At 39.3% G+C, this 18,336-nt stretch overlaps 1 protein-coding gene across 7 annotated transcripts in view; it reads right to left on the minus strand.

Moving 5' to 3' along the window:
- Nucleotides 1–18,336, minus strand: part of UNC5D (unc-5 netrin receptor D) — a 285,175-nt gene that overhangs the window by 158,653 nt on the left and 108,186 nt on the right. The gene's annotated exons all lie outside the window — the stretch shown is intronic.

Raw genomic sequence — 18,336 nt, forward strand, 5'->3', positions numbered from 1 at the left:
AAATTCCCTCGTTATGCAGAAGGGCTTGGGTTGCATGAGGTGCCCAGCTAATTGCATGGAAGGAGTTGCAGAGATTCAGGGTACAAGTAATGTGAATGAATGCGTTTGAATAGGATTCAAAAATCAAGATAACTGTGAAATATATATGCGTGTGTGTGTGTGCACACACATTTTATAAAATGTATCTTTATCTGGCCACCTTACCAAATTCTCCTGTGTCTTCTACACTGGGATTTTAAGGGGCTCGGTGCTAATGGTTTCAACAGAGATTCTAGAACTGAGGCAGTGAGAGTGATATGGGGCCGCTACGAGAGAATCAGAATAGTCCCAGTGTGCTCAAAAAAAGCTCAGGAGCTGGTGAGCAGAACTGCTCAGCGGACAACAATCCCATTTCATGGCAACTTCCAGGTTTGTTTTCATTCTGCACTGGAACAAAAAGAAAACCTTTGACACATTTTCCCGAACATGGAATATATGAAAGAAACAGACCAAGTGATTAGGGGAACTGACCTCTGGGATCTGGGCAACCCAAGTTCAAGTCCCTACTCTGGCTGATCCAGAACAGTGTTTTTCTATCCCCTGACACTCCCAATTTGCATCCCAGATCTCTCTCTCTCTCAAACTTTCCTGGCAATACGTCCTCAAAACAGTGAATTTCAACCAAAATCATTCCAATCAGCTCTACTGGTGAGTGGCTATCCTCCCCAGATACAAAAGTTGTTGTTGGGGGCTCTCTTCTGTTTCTCATCCTGCCTTATTCTATGCTGCCTCATTACCTGCACCTTCTGAGCTGAAAAAGGAAGCAAGGGGGAGTTGTATTTCCTTTCCCCAAGGCCTAGCACTCCAGTGGGCACCTGTGCTGTTTTGAGCACTTATACCACATAGGCTCACTGACAGGACTCCACGCTGTAGTTTATCATGAAACTTTTCATAACCATGAAAGGGGTGAAATCAACCCCCTTGTCCATCTACTAAGGGCACCAAACTCCTTCGAAGAGACTGACATCAGATATAATATTCTGTAACCAGTGTGCAAGGATACATAAGAGAAAGGAATCACAACTGATGGTGAGGAAGATAGATAGCTGTCAGCATCCTGAGAGCTACTTGGGCCCAGTACTGCAAAAGATTATTTCGATAACCTAACCAAGTTGGCAACATGAATGATGAACAGCAGAGCAACAGTTGGTCACCTGCAATGCAATCAGGTACAGCTTGGGTGGTTTAAAGCTTTCCGTGAGTGCAGATGAAAAGGAAGGGAACATAATTGATTTGCCACAGTATTTTTTCTCCCCTCCTAATTCATTAAATGGTGCCTGGCCAGGCATAAAAAAACAACAAAAAACAAAAAACAAAATAAACCTCTCTCTCTTCAAACTTCCAAGAGAAGGAACATAATTGAAATTCGTTTTGTTTTATCTAATTAATTTTTTATAAATAACTATTGTCTTTTTGGAGAAGAAAAACATGTAGTCCGGTAAGTAACAAAACAACTGCATCCCAATCATTCATTCCCTCTGTAGCCTGTAGAAAAGGGTGCTAAAGAAAGGATAAGAACAGACTCGAAGAGAGCATGATTAACATGAACAGATCAAATTTTTCCTTAAGTGTTTGAAACCACCAATACAAATGCAACATAATAGTGGAAAAAAAAGAAATCTATTTGTAGTGCTGAGGATTTATTATTACAGTAGTGCCTAGAGGCCTTAATTAGATCAGAATATCATTGTCCCAGATGCTGTAGAGACAAATAGTAAGAGACAGTCCCTGCCCCAAATAGCTTACACTCACAAAGAGTAGATTCAAAGAAGGTAACCTTGAAGCACGTTTGAGTTACTTAAACCGTGTGTATGCAATTTACAGTTGTATTAAGCCAATTAGAAGATGTAATCTCATTTCCCATAATGTGGCAGTGCATTCAAACACACTCTAATGACATTTGTGTGTGTACCCTTCATTCCCCACCCCCCATCTGAAATGTACTTAAATTGTTTAGATGTGTGACCTAGGTGACAGCACTGGGCTTCAGAATCAAAACCAAAGAGTATTCCACCTCTTTATCTTGCCCTGCTCTTCACCACACAGCCCGAGTAAAGAGGTGAGCCAGGCAGGGAGCCTTGAAGGTCAACAGAGTGAGGCTCTTTTTGGAACTAGGAATGGGGATTAAATTCCATAGCTGAAGGTACTTCACCGAGAAGCATGCTGCTGGTAGCTACTTCTCTTTATAGAGAGGAAGTTCCAGTTCAAGTGACTGTGACTGCAACCACAACACTGTGGAATGAGGAGAGAGGCAGTCTTGACAATGAGCAGATCCCAAGCAACGTAGGGATTTTTATGTCAAAACATACACCAGCTTCTCACTTTCAGTCACCAGACCAATCACCACCTAGGTGGATGAAGAGCAAAAGCAGTGACTTTTCACCATCACATGGCCTTTGTATACTACCAGGCTGGCCTGGAACTTAGGCCTGGTCTACACTGGGGAGGCGGGGGCGGGAAGATCGATCTAAGATACACAACTTCAGCTATGAGAATAGCGTAGCTGAAGTCGATGTATCTTAGATCGACCTAGAATCATGTACTTGGCATTCTCGTGGAGCGGGATTGACGGCCGCCGCTCCCCCGCCGACTCTGCTTCCGCCTCTCGCCGTGGAGGAGTTCCGGAGTCAACGGCAGAGCAATCGGGGATCAATCTATCACGTCTACACGAGACGCAATAAATCGATCCCCAATAGATCAATCACTACCCTCCAATCCAGCGGGTAGTGTAGACATGGCCTAACAGCACACTTCACATAGCCCAACGAGAGGCCCAAGTTCCAGTAGGAGTAGTTAGCAGCCTCAGCAAAAAGACCAAAGGCTGAATGGAAACGTCCCGTTTTACCCCTAAAAGAGGGCTTCCCCTATTCAGGGAAGAGAAGCACATCAGCTGGGGAAATATCATGGGGGAACATTTACACCGTTCTTCCTTTGTTACGAGGGGTTATCAATCCAGCACCTTTCACCAGCACTATTCTCCTTCTCAAATTTAATACTTAATTGACATTTTTGGTATCTTCCCTTCAGCAGTTTCCATATGAAACTTACACATTGGGGAAATTAAGAAGAGCAACTTTGCATAAGCTACATTTATAATTGGTTGCAGCAGGGTAGGGCATTTATCTCCACCAATGAGGATTAATATGTTCATAAAACACTAGTGGCCTTTCTCTTGCCAGCAGAGATGAATGTGTTATCCTGTTGTAATCCCTTATGTATTCTAAATCTATCTATATCTTCGTTATACATATTTATAAAAAATGATATATTGCATTTATTAAATATTAAGTGGATTACAGACTTGAAGAATCTTTCATGCATTTATTTAACATCTAGATTTTTTTCTTTAAGTAGTATGCAAGGAATATAAATCTTTAAAAAGAAAAAAAAGCAAGTTGTTTTTTTTTAATTGGCATTCTAAATAGGCAAATCTGTATCAAAAAGGCTTCCAGCATGCAATGTCCAAAGAATATCAAACCAGAAAATAAAAAGATTTTGACTCTCAAGACATAACAGGGAATATGTGGTATTGCCAAAGGCATTCATGTGTTGAGAGAATCTTATGGGTGGAGACTGTGGTCCTATACTCAGAGCAGGAGCAGGCCATCAGGAGACCTACATTCTCACCAACTTGCTGTATGACCTTGGAACAGCCTCTCTGTGCTCAAATAATACTCCCACCTAAGCCTTACATTGCACTTTTCATAAATGAAGGTTAACCCAGCCACACAACAGCATTGTGAAGTAAATAATGCTTGTAAGTTCTTTGAGATAGTAGCTATTTTTTTATAGGCTTCCAGTGGTGCAAGAAGGCTTCCACACATATCCCCACCATGTAATTAAAAAAAATATATCTATATCTATATCTACAGATATCTATATCATAATGCATATGCACAAGGGGTCTAGTTGCACCTTAGAAACTAACAAATTTATTTGAGCATAAGCTTTTGTGAGCTGTAGCTCACGAAAGCTTATGCTCAGATAAATTTGTAAAACTTACTAATGTTCTTTTAACAGTGTGCATGTGTGTGTACGCGTACATGTGTGTAATTTGCAAGGTTTTTGGAAAGCAAACTGGAAAAAAAACCCAGTAATTTCATCATGTGGCACCATCCTGACACCCACGTGGACCCATCAGTAAAGTTGGAATACTTAGATTCTCCCCACAGTCCTCTTATCACTTGACCTAATGAAGTAAGTGATAGCAACATTAGGTTGTTATCCTGAATGTGAGTCTAGCACTAGAGCAGGATGGGACACTTTGCCCATGGGTTTCACAGATATTTGCTGACAGCAAAGGAAGGGTGTGGCTCAGGAATCTTGGGCTCCCGTCCAGGCTCTGGAGGGACGTGTGCACAGACGCTTCTGCTCATGTCCCCTAAACTTGATCTCTTCTACCCCACACCCTCCAACCAGTCCATGTCCCAGTCCCGTTGCTTCCTTACCCCTGGCTCTTTATCCCAGTCCCATTATCTTTGCCTACCCATCCCCTGTTTCCACTCCTCAGGCTTCCCACACCAGTCCCAGTCTCCTTGTCCAGCCAATTCTAGTCTCCCCCTCTGGGCTTGCTATCTGAGTTCCAATCTCCCCCTGACTTCTAGTCTCTCCTCTTCTCCATACTCAGTGCCAATCCCTTTGCTGTTGCTGAGTTTGGTGGATGAATCATTTTAGGAAGCCTGAGTTTAGGTAGTCTGAACCCCCATGGGATCTTATTACTCTCTTCAGCAGTAAAGATATTGTCTTCAGGGCAAATCCTGCTTGCTCTCCACAGCTCTAACACAACAGGTAATAGAATAAGTCCCTAGGAAGTTCAAGGCTGCAGAGAGCCACCGGCTCCATACTATACTTATCTATTGGCCATTTGCCTCTGCAGATGCTGTGGTGACTACTGCACTCCTGAGCATGCACAGATAGCCATGGAGAGGCTCCACTAGAGTTGCGGAGCCTGGGGAAAAAAGATAAACAGATTTCAAGGCCAGAAGGGACCATTGTGATCACCCAATCTGACCTCCTGTATTGCACAGGTGACAGAACTTCCCCAAAATAATTTCTAGAGCACAGAGGATTCTATTGCTCTCAGAGGAAAGAAAAACAAACATTCATGCCTGACTGTGCTATTAGCAACTGGCAGATTGGTATTTCTTCTTTAAAATGCTAATTTATGTCTACATTTATGTTTAAACTTGGCATTTTTCATCAACCTTGAAATGTGTATATATGTATGTATTTGTATGAGGCAATGTTGCAAACACACTCTATTAGGGACGAGCGCTGCAATATGATGTTTACTTGTTGCCAATTTGATATCTTCCTCTTTCACAAAATCCAGTTAGACTATCAGATGGGTTCCACCCTCCCCCCTCCATTTTCTGACATATGCCTTATGGGAGGGGGAAAAAAACAGAAATTGAGATGTTTGACTCAGTGAGATTTCCCAAAAAGAAAAGGAGTACTTGTGGCACCTTAGAGACTATAAATTGGTTAGTCTCTAAGGTGCCACAAGTACTCCTTTTCTTTTTGCGAATACAGACTAACACGGCTGTTACTCTGAAACCTGAGATTTACCAGTATCTTTCAGTACATGGTGCAGGATTCCATCTAAAGAGGACTAACTGAGAAACATGCAGTACTATTTCATATTGTTAACGCACTGCTTGGGAATTAAAAAGCCTGATCTAAAGCCCTCTGAAGTCAACGGACTTTGGATCAAGCCTTGAGGGAGGCATACTGTGCAGCTTCTGGTATGCTTCAAACCCACAGCTGGAACCCAGGTTGGAAATAGGCTGGCCCAAACGGCCATGGAGATGTTTTTCAAGCTGGGGTATAAAGGTCATGATCTGCATGTGGGAGAACTCAGGTTATATCAGGCCAAAGACCGTAGGTGAAAGGACTTCTAGCTGCTGTTATTCTCACACTCCTACTTCCCCCATATAATACATGTTGTAGTGTAGTAATATCTTGCTTCCATTTAGTAGGGGCCCAATTCAAATCAGTTATGCACAAAATTACCTGTAATGGTTGAAAGGGAAACTATGGTATCAATCCCCAAATTCAGAGTTTTGTAAAAACAAGCAATGAATGCTTTGCTAAACTTTCAAACAGTATGTTTCTAGATAAACAGCACTGACCTTTCAAGCATCTGTGACCAAAAAACCTTGTAACAAAATAGATCCATTAAGCAAACTGATTAGAAATCAATGAGGAATAAAAATGAATGGCTATTTTGCTCATTTCACTCCTTCTGGAGAACAAACAGAATGAAAACAGTAGAAACTTTTTTTTTTTAAACTGAAAGGGTATTTGAAACCCAGTATTACCTTTACTGACATCACTAATGACACAAGACAGTAGCAGCTGGATAGGATTTATTTTATGGACAATTAACGATTCACTGTAACATTAAAAGTGATGCTATCAAATTAATGTGTTTTTAATTTTACTTTCATTTTAAAAGTCAAGTGATAGTAGTGGTAACAGTTTAATTAAATATCTATATCAGGGCAGTTTGCTACAGAAAGCGATAAGCCTATTAATATATATGGGCCTGATTCTTATCTCACTTACATTCATGTAACTATTGACTTCGGTGGAGTTAATTCTGATTTACAACAGCACCAAAGTGCAGTTCCCTCATTTTTTAGGTAGAAATTGACTGAAAACCTGCACTCTTATGTTTCTCTGGTGACTGGTACCGCTTAAGAGAGACTCAAAATCTAGCTACTCTTGCCTCATTGGCAAGAACGTAACTCCCATTATCTGTGCCACAATGTATCAAAGAGATAAACTTCCATGGGGGAAACTAAGCTGCAGTAAACCAAGACTCCAATTTGCCCACCAATGATGAGTGTAAACTACATTTCCTCCTAAGTACAATTATTGACTTAACATAGCTGCTTATCATACCTTGGACCAAAGTGGTTTTGCTGATGTAACAGGGCAATAATAAACATAACAGAGTCAGACTCTGTTCCTAATCGCACCAGTGGTACAGTGCTTATTCCTAGCCAAACTAGCATTTTATTTACTGAGCCCATCATTTATTTACTGAGCCCATCAGTTTGAATGAACTGCAGAATTGGATACCCAGTCGAAAGGGAATACCCAGTCGAAAGGGACCTTGCCCACTCCGGTCACTGTCAAAAGTAAATTACAGTATAGAAAAAAGTGTATATGACATTTCAATCATTAGTATCTGGATATTTAGAAGTACAACCCCAAGCACAAAAGACAAGCTTTTTTGAGAAGTAGCCATCCATGCAGAGAGAGAGAGAGAGAGTGCATGCACACATGAGCGAGCATGTAAGGGTGGAATAATATTGCATTTCTGTTTAGCTTTTTAAAGGTGTACATGCAACAGAAAGTTACAATATCTTAATAAGCCACTCAAGAGGTTATTGTTAGATCATCAGATCACAATATCTCCATTACTGAATTCATTTTTTTTCAGTTCATTACATGCATAGATCAAGAAACTCAAGCCACTTAAGTTATTATCCTTATTTGATTATGCTATAAATTGAAGTCAGGTCTCTCAATGCAACACACTGACACTAGTCCACAGCAATGTCTCACTTACAGACTATTAGAATACAAAACAACTGACACCTCTCTCTAACTGGAGATTTATTCTCAGGAATATAGAAAATTAAATTAATCCTTTCAGTTAGTTTGACTGAAAAAGGAGATATAGCCACATGCTTACAAATAATTCACACACATTCTCTCCCAACCTCCCATTATATGGTGATACAAAACTAAAATAGATGCAATTCCTTTGGCGATTCCTTGCTATACAGAAACACAGCTGCATGAATTTTTTTTTCCAGTTCAGGAAGTAGTAGTACATACTATATCATGATTTAATATCCATACTTAAGAGAAAGCTAACATGACCCCTGTTTGGTGGGCAGGATAGTGGTTTAAGTGAGATGTTTAATTGTGGAATTTTTCTGTTCATTTGGTATGTAAAGGCCAAGCTTGTGGGACTCAGTTTGTGTAAATGGAAGTAGTTCCACTAAGTTCAATGGAACAGCACTGACTTACACCAGCTGAGGATCTGGCCCTTGATCTTTCAATGACTTTGCAATGACAAAACCTGGCTTTTTCTCAACAGGTGGGTTGAGTAGGCATGTGGTAGGGATCAAGGAGGGTCTTGGCTTTAGAATACTTGAGTGCTAGTTATTGATATTTTGGTAGTTTTGGTAAATATGAGTAAATTAAAAATAGCGCCTGAGCTGTGAAGATGAATAGACGTGTAGCTAAAAAGGGATGGGCTATAATCAAGGGTTAAAATAAAGGGGAACTGGGAACGAGGGAAAGCACAGCTCCCATTCCTCTGCTAAAAGCAGATGGAAGCTTCCAATTCCTACCCCCTGGCTTAGGTGAACAGTGTTCACCCACTCCTCCTTGGCAAGGGTAGGGAGAGATCCCTCTTCCTGTTTCAACCCACCTTATCCATTGGCTCGAGGTATATGATACATTTCCATTGTACTCCCACATCTTTGGGGGGGGGGGGGGGAGTGTCTAAATTCCTGAGCAAAATTTATTAATTGGAAGCGCTGATCTGTTGCACCTTTTGTTCCATCCTGGAAAATATAGAGTTTTACATGTCAGAAATCACATAAAGCCACTATGCATTTGTGGAGAGACACCTCATCAAGAAATTAAGCAAAAAGAGTCTTCTACATATAGATGATACACTAGTTATTCTCAGGGGGCTTTTTTTTGTTTGTTTTTTTCAGGTCACACTGGCACTGACTGGCAACTATTTACTGATCCAATCCTGACAAATGCAACCTCTGGAAGAAACAGATAAAGAGTCTCCCTTAAATTAATGAATTTATTACAGAAAACTTTAATCTTCGTATAACAAAAGGCAGTAGGCCAAATTCATTCCTGGTGTAAGTCCACTGAAGCCAATATTGAGATGCCAAGAATTAATTGGGCCCAACTAATCTATGGGACCAACATTATGAGACCCAGTGGTTCCCATTTGAAAGGAGGGGAAAGGTTTACAAAATGCACAAGAGTTTTAAAAGGACAATGGACTCAGTATCGTACATACATAGAGGCTGACAGTCTAGTTCCAGCGCAGGCAATATAGTGATGGTGTCAGTTCAAAGTGCGAAAGAAATTCTGCACAGATCACTAGTGATTAGGCAGGAAATATTTTTGGTTTACAATTTAAAGGCATGATGATGAACATGACACAATCAGATTCCAGAGAGTTGAATAGCTACTGTAACGTTTCATAGCACATTTTCCTGTAAATGGAAATATTTAAACTTATAAGTTAACTTTGTCACTAGTCTTCCAACATTTTACCATAAAATTTACCTGGTATCCATAGTAGGACCTATAAAATCTTACATGAAAACTGTCTAATTTGCAAAGGTGCTAAGCACCCATACCTTCACTAAAAAACAGACCTTGGATCACCAAATGTCTTTAAAAGTTAACTATTCTTTGCGCTTATTCATTTGTCTTTCTAACCATAGAGATCAAAAGACAGCAACCCATAAAATGAATAATGGATTATACAGTTAAAACTCCACCTGAGCGTCCTTGCATGGGATATAGCCAATTCTGATAAATGTTCAAGGTATTGTATAGGATTTTGCCCAATATTAAGGGCAATGGATAGTTCACTGCTACATAAATCTAGATCTCAGAGATGCTATGCAAATCAGTGTCGGATTCCCTCAGCCTAAAATGAGACAAAGCTCTCCAAAGATATGCCCTTTATTTTCATGCTGACAGTTTCCTTAAAACCTCTGCTGTAATGCATAGCTTGAAATGCAATTTAAATAAACTCAATAGCCAAGAGTGAGGTGCCACAGTGTAATTTGAGCAACAGAGCCTTTAAATCCCTAACGATCTAATTAAAATTGAGTTAAAGAATTCTGTAGTTGACTTTTGCTTCCTCAGGTATCTCAAACTTAAAAAAAAATACAAAAGATTCAGTGTTAACACATTCCAGTGAAATACATTCAAACCACAATATATGGCATGCATGCAATTTAGACTGAAATAACTTAGGAAGAGGGCAATGCAAGATTTCTAAATTTCTAAATTTCTATAAAGTACAGAAAAGCCGATGAAGTGAGCTGTAGCTCACGAAAGCTCATGCTCAAATAAATTGGTTAGTCTCTAAGGTGCCACAAGTACTCCTTTTCTTTTTGCAAAGACAGACTAACACGGCTGTTACTCTGAAACCTGAGAAAAGCAGCAGGTATTTATCATTCTGATTGAACTTTATCTGTAGCAAGTAGAGCTGTGAGGAAAAAGGTCATTTTGTTTCACTGAGGATTTCAATATTTGGTTTCAAATTCAGAACTAAGAACAAAAAAATTTGAAATCCTCCATGAAAGAAGATGGAGCCCTGGCTTGCTCCAGGAAAGTCTGTCTGGCGGGCTGTCCCAAAGACGCAGACCCTGGAAGACCCTGGGTTCCCAAGGGGCCCAGCTGTTGGACTGTTGAGGCACTGGGCAGGCAAAGTGGCAGGAAAGGTCCAACAGATCTTTGTCAAAATTGAACGGTCTTTCACAAAATGTTTCAGTTTTGACAAATCAGCAAATTCTGATGCTCGGTAGCTGTTACAGACAGTAGTAGTATAGATGGTTAAAGGCATACCAGTAGAAAGTGTTACAGGTGATTAAAAAACATGGACATAAGCAACCTATTGACTTGCTGGTCTCCCTAACAATGGATTAACCACTTATTAACCCTTTATAGACTGTGTATAATCTGAACCCTAGTAGAAATCAATCATCATTTGCGTCAAACTTTAAAGAAATTCCCATGGCAATATGGACACACAGGCCAAAACTTTCAAAGCTGTCTAAAAAAAATGGATACCCAATTTGTGTTAATTTTCACAAGAACTGGGCATCTGACTTGGTGTCAAAAAAGAACAGAAAAAAGAAGCTCTCCATCTAACACACCCTCTTGCCCCCCCCCGCCCCCCCAATCTCCTGAGGGTGTTACATTGTCTAAGAATTCAGTTTAGTAGAGGTGGAGAAAGGGACAATTTCATAAAAGGAAGCTTCAGTTATCAAAAGTGCATTACTTTTATGTAATTGTATGCATTCACCACTCACGAGGGATAAAGTTGCTTCAGCATTGATTGAGTGGAGCTGATGGAGTTTTAGATACTGATTCTCATTTACAGTATGACCCTTTTACACTTCTAGACTGATGTAAAAGGGCCTTAGTGTAAATGAAAATCAGGCCTTGTTTCTTTAAGAAAGCCAAATACTTGGAAGCCATTCAAAGAAAGCCCGTAGTTACCTCCTCTCTATTGTGAAGGGTTTACTAAAATGAAACTTCTATTTAAATAAATCCTTAACACCTACTTCTCAAAGATGCAGGGACCATTTTCTGAGTTGAATGAATCTTCATCTCATGAACTCCACTTACTCCTGTTTTTAATTACAGCACATGACCTCTCTGTAACTTGATGCAGTTTTGGATGCAAGGAAAATTTACAAAATATAAACTTTCACTTTTTTAAAAAAAAACCAACATTGCTTTCTTGACAGATTATATCTTAAGTTTTTGTAATCCTGGGCACGTATATGCTAAAAGTTTCTAAAGGACATAAATAATATTCTCTTTGTGATTATTTCTATACACATGTGATTTAAACCATCAAATGATATATTTGCATTTTATATTATTTATTGGTATTTGTAGTACAGTCAATAATCAGGATCCCATTGTGCTGAGCACTGGATAAGCACGTAGCTGAAAAGAAGAGAACCACCCCTACCCTTAAAAACTTTATAATCTAAGATTATGATCTGATGTAGCAGGTGGATGAAAAATGCAAATGGGGGAAGGAGGAACTAGGTAACCATGAAGCAAGCATAATTTTGTATAACAAGCTGTAGTCTCTCTGGCTCTGTAATGTATTTGTACTGTGTTAACATTACTTCCCACTCGGTGTTGCAATGGCATTGTAGACTGGGGAGCTCTTTCTTAACCCACATGCCATGTACTGGTCATTATTTATCTGCAGCAGCATTGCCCTTAGTATTATTCATGCACCCAGATCCTGCTCCATCGATGAGAATCATTCTAATTCTGAAACAGCATCCTAGCTGAAAACCCCAAAGAGCAATAGCTTATAAAAATTGCTTATATATTCCCCCATTTCCTCCAGAGTTAACAAATGAATTCACACAGTCAGACATAACATTGAAGGAAAGCTTAAGCAAGAGTAAAAGAAAATGAAAGTAAAAATGCTCTAGAAAGACCACCCAACACAATTATGAGTAATGTTACAAATTAGTATGTCAGGTTATCTGCACCACAATGTACTTGTGAAACATGCTGCAGGTACAAATCTTACAATACACTCTTCAAAACAGATTGACTTGCCAGACCCATCCTCGTAATACAGTCAGGTCTCAGCAACATCTGGTAGTTTCTTACTTAATGTCCCAAAGGAGACAAAACCCAATTATTATCCTTGTGATCTCCATTATTAATTATAATTACCAATATAATAAGGAGTTGAAAGCTCAGATCCATTGCATGTCCTTTTCTGACTTTGAGCTGTAATGGAACCCTTTCCCCACTGACAGAGCCCTCCATCCAGTTTAGATAGAAGCTTTGAAGGAATTGCAAATTCTTGCTAACTGTGAGTGACCAATTAAGAGATGGAAAATTGGAGGCATAAAACACTATGAAAATCATAACAGTATTTACTTACCCTATTATCAGTATTTGCCAAGGATAATATTAAATCAATCTGTTTATTACTACTATTTCTGTTCAATGTATCCTGTAGCTTTATTGACCTGTTCTGATTAATCCAATACATTTGTAATTTACTAGTCTATAGGAAGTAGGTGTATTTTGCAGATACATGATTAAGTGAAATAAATATTTTCAACTTTAATACTTTTACCGAAATTGAAAAACATAACTGCATGGGGCTGCTTCTGCTTCAATATAAAGCCCAAAATTTATAACGGATAGCCGTAAAAGGATGTTCCAGCCTCCATCCAATATGTGCTTATCTTAATGTAGGTGCAATTAATAAGAAAAACATAGAAAGCATGGTTGTGGTCTGTTGCATCGTGATAACATTATTGGATCCTGGAGCATTAATTAAGTCTTAAATATGAAGAGATGAAAGACTGCACACACAGAAAATGGGAAAGGCATCATAGATAGAAAGGCAGAAAAAGGGGGAGAGAGAGAGAGAAAGGTGCATTTAAAAAGAAGCCATGTGTTAACTTTTCACGCCTCTTTGTGAATTAATTGCTACGCTACCCTCCATGCAACTAAAATTAAAATAGTAAAATATTCTAGCACACTGTACTATTACAGAAAGAGACCTGCAAGGCATTTTAATTCATTTATGTTATTATAGTCTTCATACACTGCTTTCTGCACCAAAACATGATAAGCTTTCTGTAGTGCCCTCTAGTTAATTGGTTGAGCAAATAAAAAATTTCCTTTGCAATCCTTCCCCCACCTTTCTTCTCAATACCAGACAGCTGTTACTAAACCCTGAAAAAAAAAAATTAAAGGAAATCCTACAAAGATTAAAAGCCCAGCAGGAATGATCCATTACTTCAATTTTTCCAATGGGCAAATATATTTTTAAATCCTGTAAACTTAAATGGCTAAGAAGTAATTTATCAACAAGCAGCATGACCAAAGTCACATATAGACTAGAAATATCCAGAAAGGTCCCAACCCAGCTAAGAGAGGGGGAAGGGTCAGGGAAGGGCTGGTGATCCATCTCTAATGGAGCTGCACCATCACCAGGGCCAACCCTGGTGCAGAACATATGGTCTCAATGTGGATGGCCCTGGTCTCTCAGAAATCTGCCTGGTCTGAAGGTGACAGGGCTGCAAACCCTTACTTGTGGCAGGGTGAGCTGCTCCCTCCTAGATCCAATGATGTTGGGGGATTTCCAGAAGAATGTTTCATCTTGCAGGCTTTAACGTGGGAGGGGACAATATGGTCCTTTAGACTATTTTAACAGAGGTGAATATCTCACATAATTTCTACAGAGCCCTATTCAACACCTACAGAAAGTTACTAACTTCATTGTCTGTTACACCTTGTGGTTATTTTCCATAACAGGCAAAAAACAAAGAGATGGAGGTCGCAAACTATAGCATGTCTAGATGATTATTTCAGGACCCCTGCCTCTACCAGAAATGAGATTCTATTATTGCTTGGTACATGGATCATTTCTTGACATCTTTGCTCAAATCTGACTCCTTCAACTGTGGCCTTCTGACAATCACACATTTACACTGGGTGAAATCTGTTATAAATTATTAAGTTTTAAACTCACATTTGCCCCAAAAGAGAGAGAGAGAGTCCTGCTTAACAATGTGGAGACAACAATGGTCACATGAAATTATGTTTAAACTGGGACTATATGTTTAGCTCATGTCAGTCTTCTTTGACTTTTGCTAGATGGTGACACCTGTTATGAACGAAAGTGGGTTACTGATATTTCTTCTATAATTGAATAAGACCTCACATGTTGACACATCATCTGTCAAAAACCTCCTACCACCCTCTCCTCCCTTATAGGCCATCTTCCCAGAAACAAAGGAAAGGAGATTGTTAATTTTAACCACCTGACATATGGCCCATCACACATTTTTTGGAAAGACACATTTATGCCACTATATGTCGCTATTCAAATAGTATAACCGGTTCATTGCTAAACACTCAATTTTACACACACACACACACACACACACACACACACACAAAGACAACAATTTTTAAAATAATTTGGGTTGTGGTCTAGCCAGTCATCAACTGCATTTCATTATTTTAAACCTTATCTACCCTACGGATTGCAAGTAAATTGACTAAGCGCTGTGCATTTTGGTCTTCCATAGTACAGACAGTTTCACAGAGAAGACAAGTTAACAAAAAGACCACTCTGCAAGATTTGAGATCAAGAACATTTCCCCATGTGAAAATTGGTTCTTTTGAGTAAAGAAACATGAATCATCCTACTCCAGCATTCCTCAAAATGTCAGACCAACATCCCAAGGGAGGATCTAACCTCTCCCTTAAGCAAGCTTGCAGACAGATTGTTTAAAAAAAGGATAGTTCTCTTTTGCTATTTTTTGCATAGGACTCAGCTAAAGTAGAACGTACTTCTGTACTGCCCAATTAACACCCTCTATTTTTTTTCCTCCATGAGGAAATGCTGCTTGATAAGTTAGCCTGACAGTTGTGTTTTTGCTCTGAGTGGCAGAGAAAAATAAAAAAATAAAAAAAGTTTTCAGAAGTCCAAGGACGACACACTGACTCATAAAGATGTAAAGGAGATTGGAAGTTGACATTCTCTCACACCACACTTTCACATCGCTCAGGGGAAGGAGAAAATGCTTTCCCTTGTCTGATGAAATGTTATTTTTCTAGTTCTAGTCAAAAGAACACAATGGAAAGAAGAAATATCTAGTGGGCAGCTTTAATGCAAATATTTGTCAGTTACAGGCAAATTGTCCACTACCATCAAAATCAAGCTACAAATATTCTTAACATGAACTATCAAAACAGGAGCCTCATTAGCACAACAGGAAGGTCCAGATTTGAAACAAGATGCTCCCAGTTTGACAGTGTAGTAAGGATGTTTGGCGAGAAATGAATTCCCTTCCCATAATCTGATGAATAATACATACCAATAATTGTGACAGATTTAGTCAGAAGTTTGTTCCCAATACAGAGCAGACTTCATATCTCCTTTATATCTTCCCTCTTCGGTACATGCCATGACCTTCAAGTTTTGTGATTTGAGTATCTGGGCTCAAATGTCAAAAGGTTTGCGCAGTCAAGCCCTGAAAATTTGATGGAGGCAAGACTGGATTCACTATGAATTTCAGAATTAATGCAAGTTCAGTAAGGAGTTTGTACATCAACAACATTTCAGCATCCAGAAGTATTGGTCAGGGAATTAGGTAACCAAAATATTCTTAAGCAGACCTGAAAGGGTGCCAAGTGAAAGCTGCAAGAGGATTTAGGAGTTCCACTGAATTTTCTCCTGCTTATGTTTTCTATCTGGACACCCATGTAAATAGGGGATTGAGGGATTTAAAAATGAAAAACTTTGAAGAGAGAAGTAGATAGAATAATACCAAGATAGCTTACTGAAGTTATGATACATATAAAATTGCCTTTCTCCCCATCTTTCCTTCCCCACCCACATTCCAATAGTTTGCTATTTCTTATTGAGTCACTGCCATAACAACATGTGGCAAAACATTCTAAGCCAACACTGTTCTGTATCTGTGCTCCTTGAATTGCTATTAATTAAGACTTTTGCACTGCAGTGGGCAGGGACCAATTCCCAGAGCTGCAGGGTCAGGGAGGACTATTTCAGTGAACACTAATATATTTCCATATTTCAAGCCTCTAGTCAAGTCCTTGGAGGGAAAAAAAAAACTGAAGAGGTCAATAACCACCATTAACAGGGCTCCTCTGTGGTTTTTTTTGTTTTGTTTTGTTTGGGATCATTCATAGTAGATTGCAGAAATGACCATTACTTTCTTTAAAAGTTACAGAAATGGCTGTTGAACATCTTTAGTACCAGAAAGCAAGTGGCTTTAAGATTACAGTCAAGGAACCCGCTGTTCTGCTGACATATTGGATTCTAGACATAAGGGATTCTATTGTTTTGAAGACATTAGAAAATCTTAAAGAGGATTTAAATATGTAATTATAATTACCATGTTGATCTAACAACAGGTCATGTGCAAAACTCCCATTGACTTCAATGGGGACAGAATTTCACTCTTGAAATTTAGATCCTGATTGCTTATGGGTTTTTTTGGTTTTTTTGTTTTGTTTTAAGACCCCAATGTTCATTACTTTTAGTTAGTTGAATTAAGGTATTACATAAAATAGGATCAGGGTCCAATGTGTTAGTGCTGTACAAATACATAGGAAGAGACCCATAGGAAGAGTCCCTGACCCAAACTGCTTATAGTCAAAATAGACAAGACAAGCAAGAGCTGGGAATCATGCCTCTCACAATGCTGTCCCTACATTCACCTTCTGCAGCCACATATCTTGGGCAGACTGATATTAGACATTCGAGCCTGCAATGACTGTTCAGTATCTCATTATTGATGGTATCTGTGCTGTTGCTGTTCCAGGTAGCATCATTTAGCACTACAGCAAGAAACTGATGGGAACCATACTTAATATGCAATATAATTCCTATTTTCCCCCTATTTACAATGAGAGGATTGGGTCTAGTAAAAAGGTTTCTGGTTGAGTAAGTTTGATCATGTGGGTCTTGTGAGCATCTGCACTTCCACTGCACAGAAGAACAATACACTTCAGTTACCCTTCTATTTTTATAAAAAAAATTCCCCCCAGCATGTCAAGGAAAATTACGGAGGATGGTATTCAGATCCATCTCCTCCAAACTCCAAAAGCATGACATTTCAGTTCAATTCCTCTACTGTTAAGAGACATGGTGCTTTATTAGCTGTAACAAACACCAACTTTCAGTTAGTATTTTGACAGATAAGGTGCCAATTACATTGACAGCTCTTCCAGCTGATGCCCAGCTGGGGTTTTGTCCTGCCTCACCTGCCACACTTTTCATTAGTGATGTCATGGGGAGTGACACAGTGAAAATCCCAAAGCTGATCCAGAAACATTCTCCCAATGCATGCATCTATCATTTAAAGCAGCAGCACATATTCCTGCCTTGGATATTTTGTCTAAATTTTTATTTCTATTAATGTACTCTCTGCCAAGGTAGAAAACATTGGATAAATCTCCAGGGAAGAAATATCAACTGAAGAATCTTAAAGTGAAGCAGGATTGGTTTCTATCTCATAATAAACACCCTGTGTTTCAAAGTGTCTAGAACCTTATTTTCCTGATATGGCTCAATATAAATCAATCTGATGCAATCATAATGAGATGGCACTAAGACTCGAATTCAGCAAACACTGGGACGTAAGTGTGGGAGGGATAAGGGTCTATTTTGGCCTAAGAGGAAGGATGGCTGCACTTCCAACTGGTGAACCTGCTCACTGGTTGGAAGCAGTTGCTCCTTTCTTTTTAAGGAGGAAGAGCTGAAGGGAGTGAAAAGAAGGTATAATCTAATCAGATAAAGATAGGGCATCTGTTGTTAAAGGGACCGTGTATAATGAAGGACAAACTGAATATACAGTATGGAAGAACAGATTACAGTGTGCGACTGTTCACCAGACTGATCCTGCAGGATGATAATGAGAACTTTGCAGGTTAACTCAAAGGACATTGGATCAGGCCCTTCATGCAAAA

The sequence above is a fragment of the Lepidochelys kempii genome, chromosome 26 (genome assembly GCF_965140285.1).
Source record: "Lepidochelys kempii isolate rLepKem1 chromosome 26, rLepKem1.hap1, whole genome shotgun sequence".
Classification (NCBI taxonomy): Eukaryota; Metazoa; Chordata; order Testudines; family Cheloniidae; genus Lepidochelys; species Lepidochelys kempii.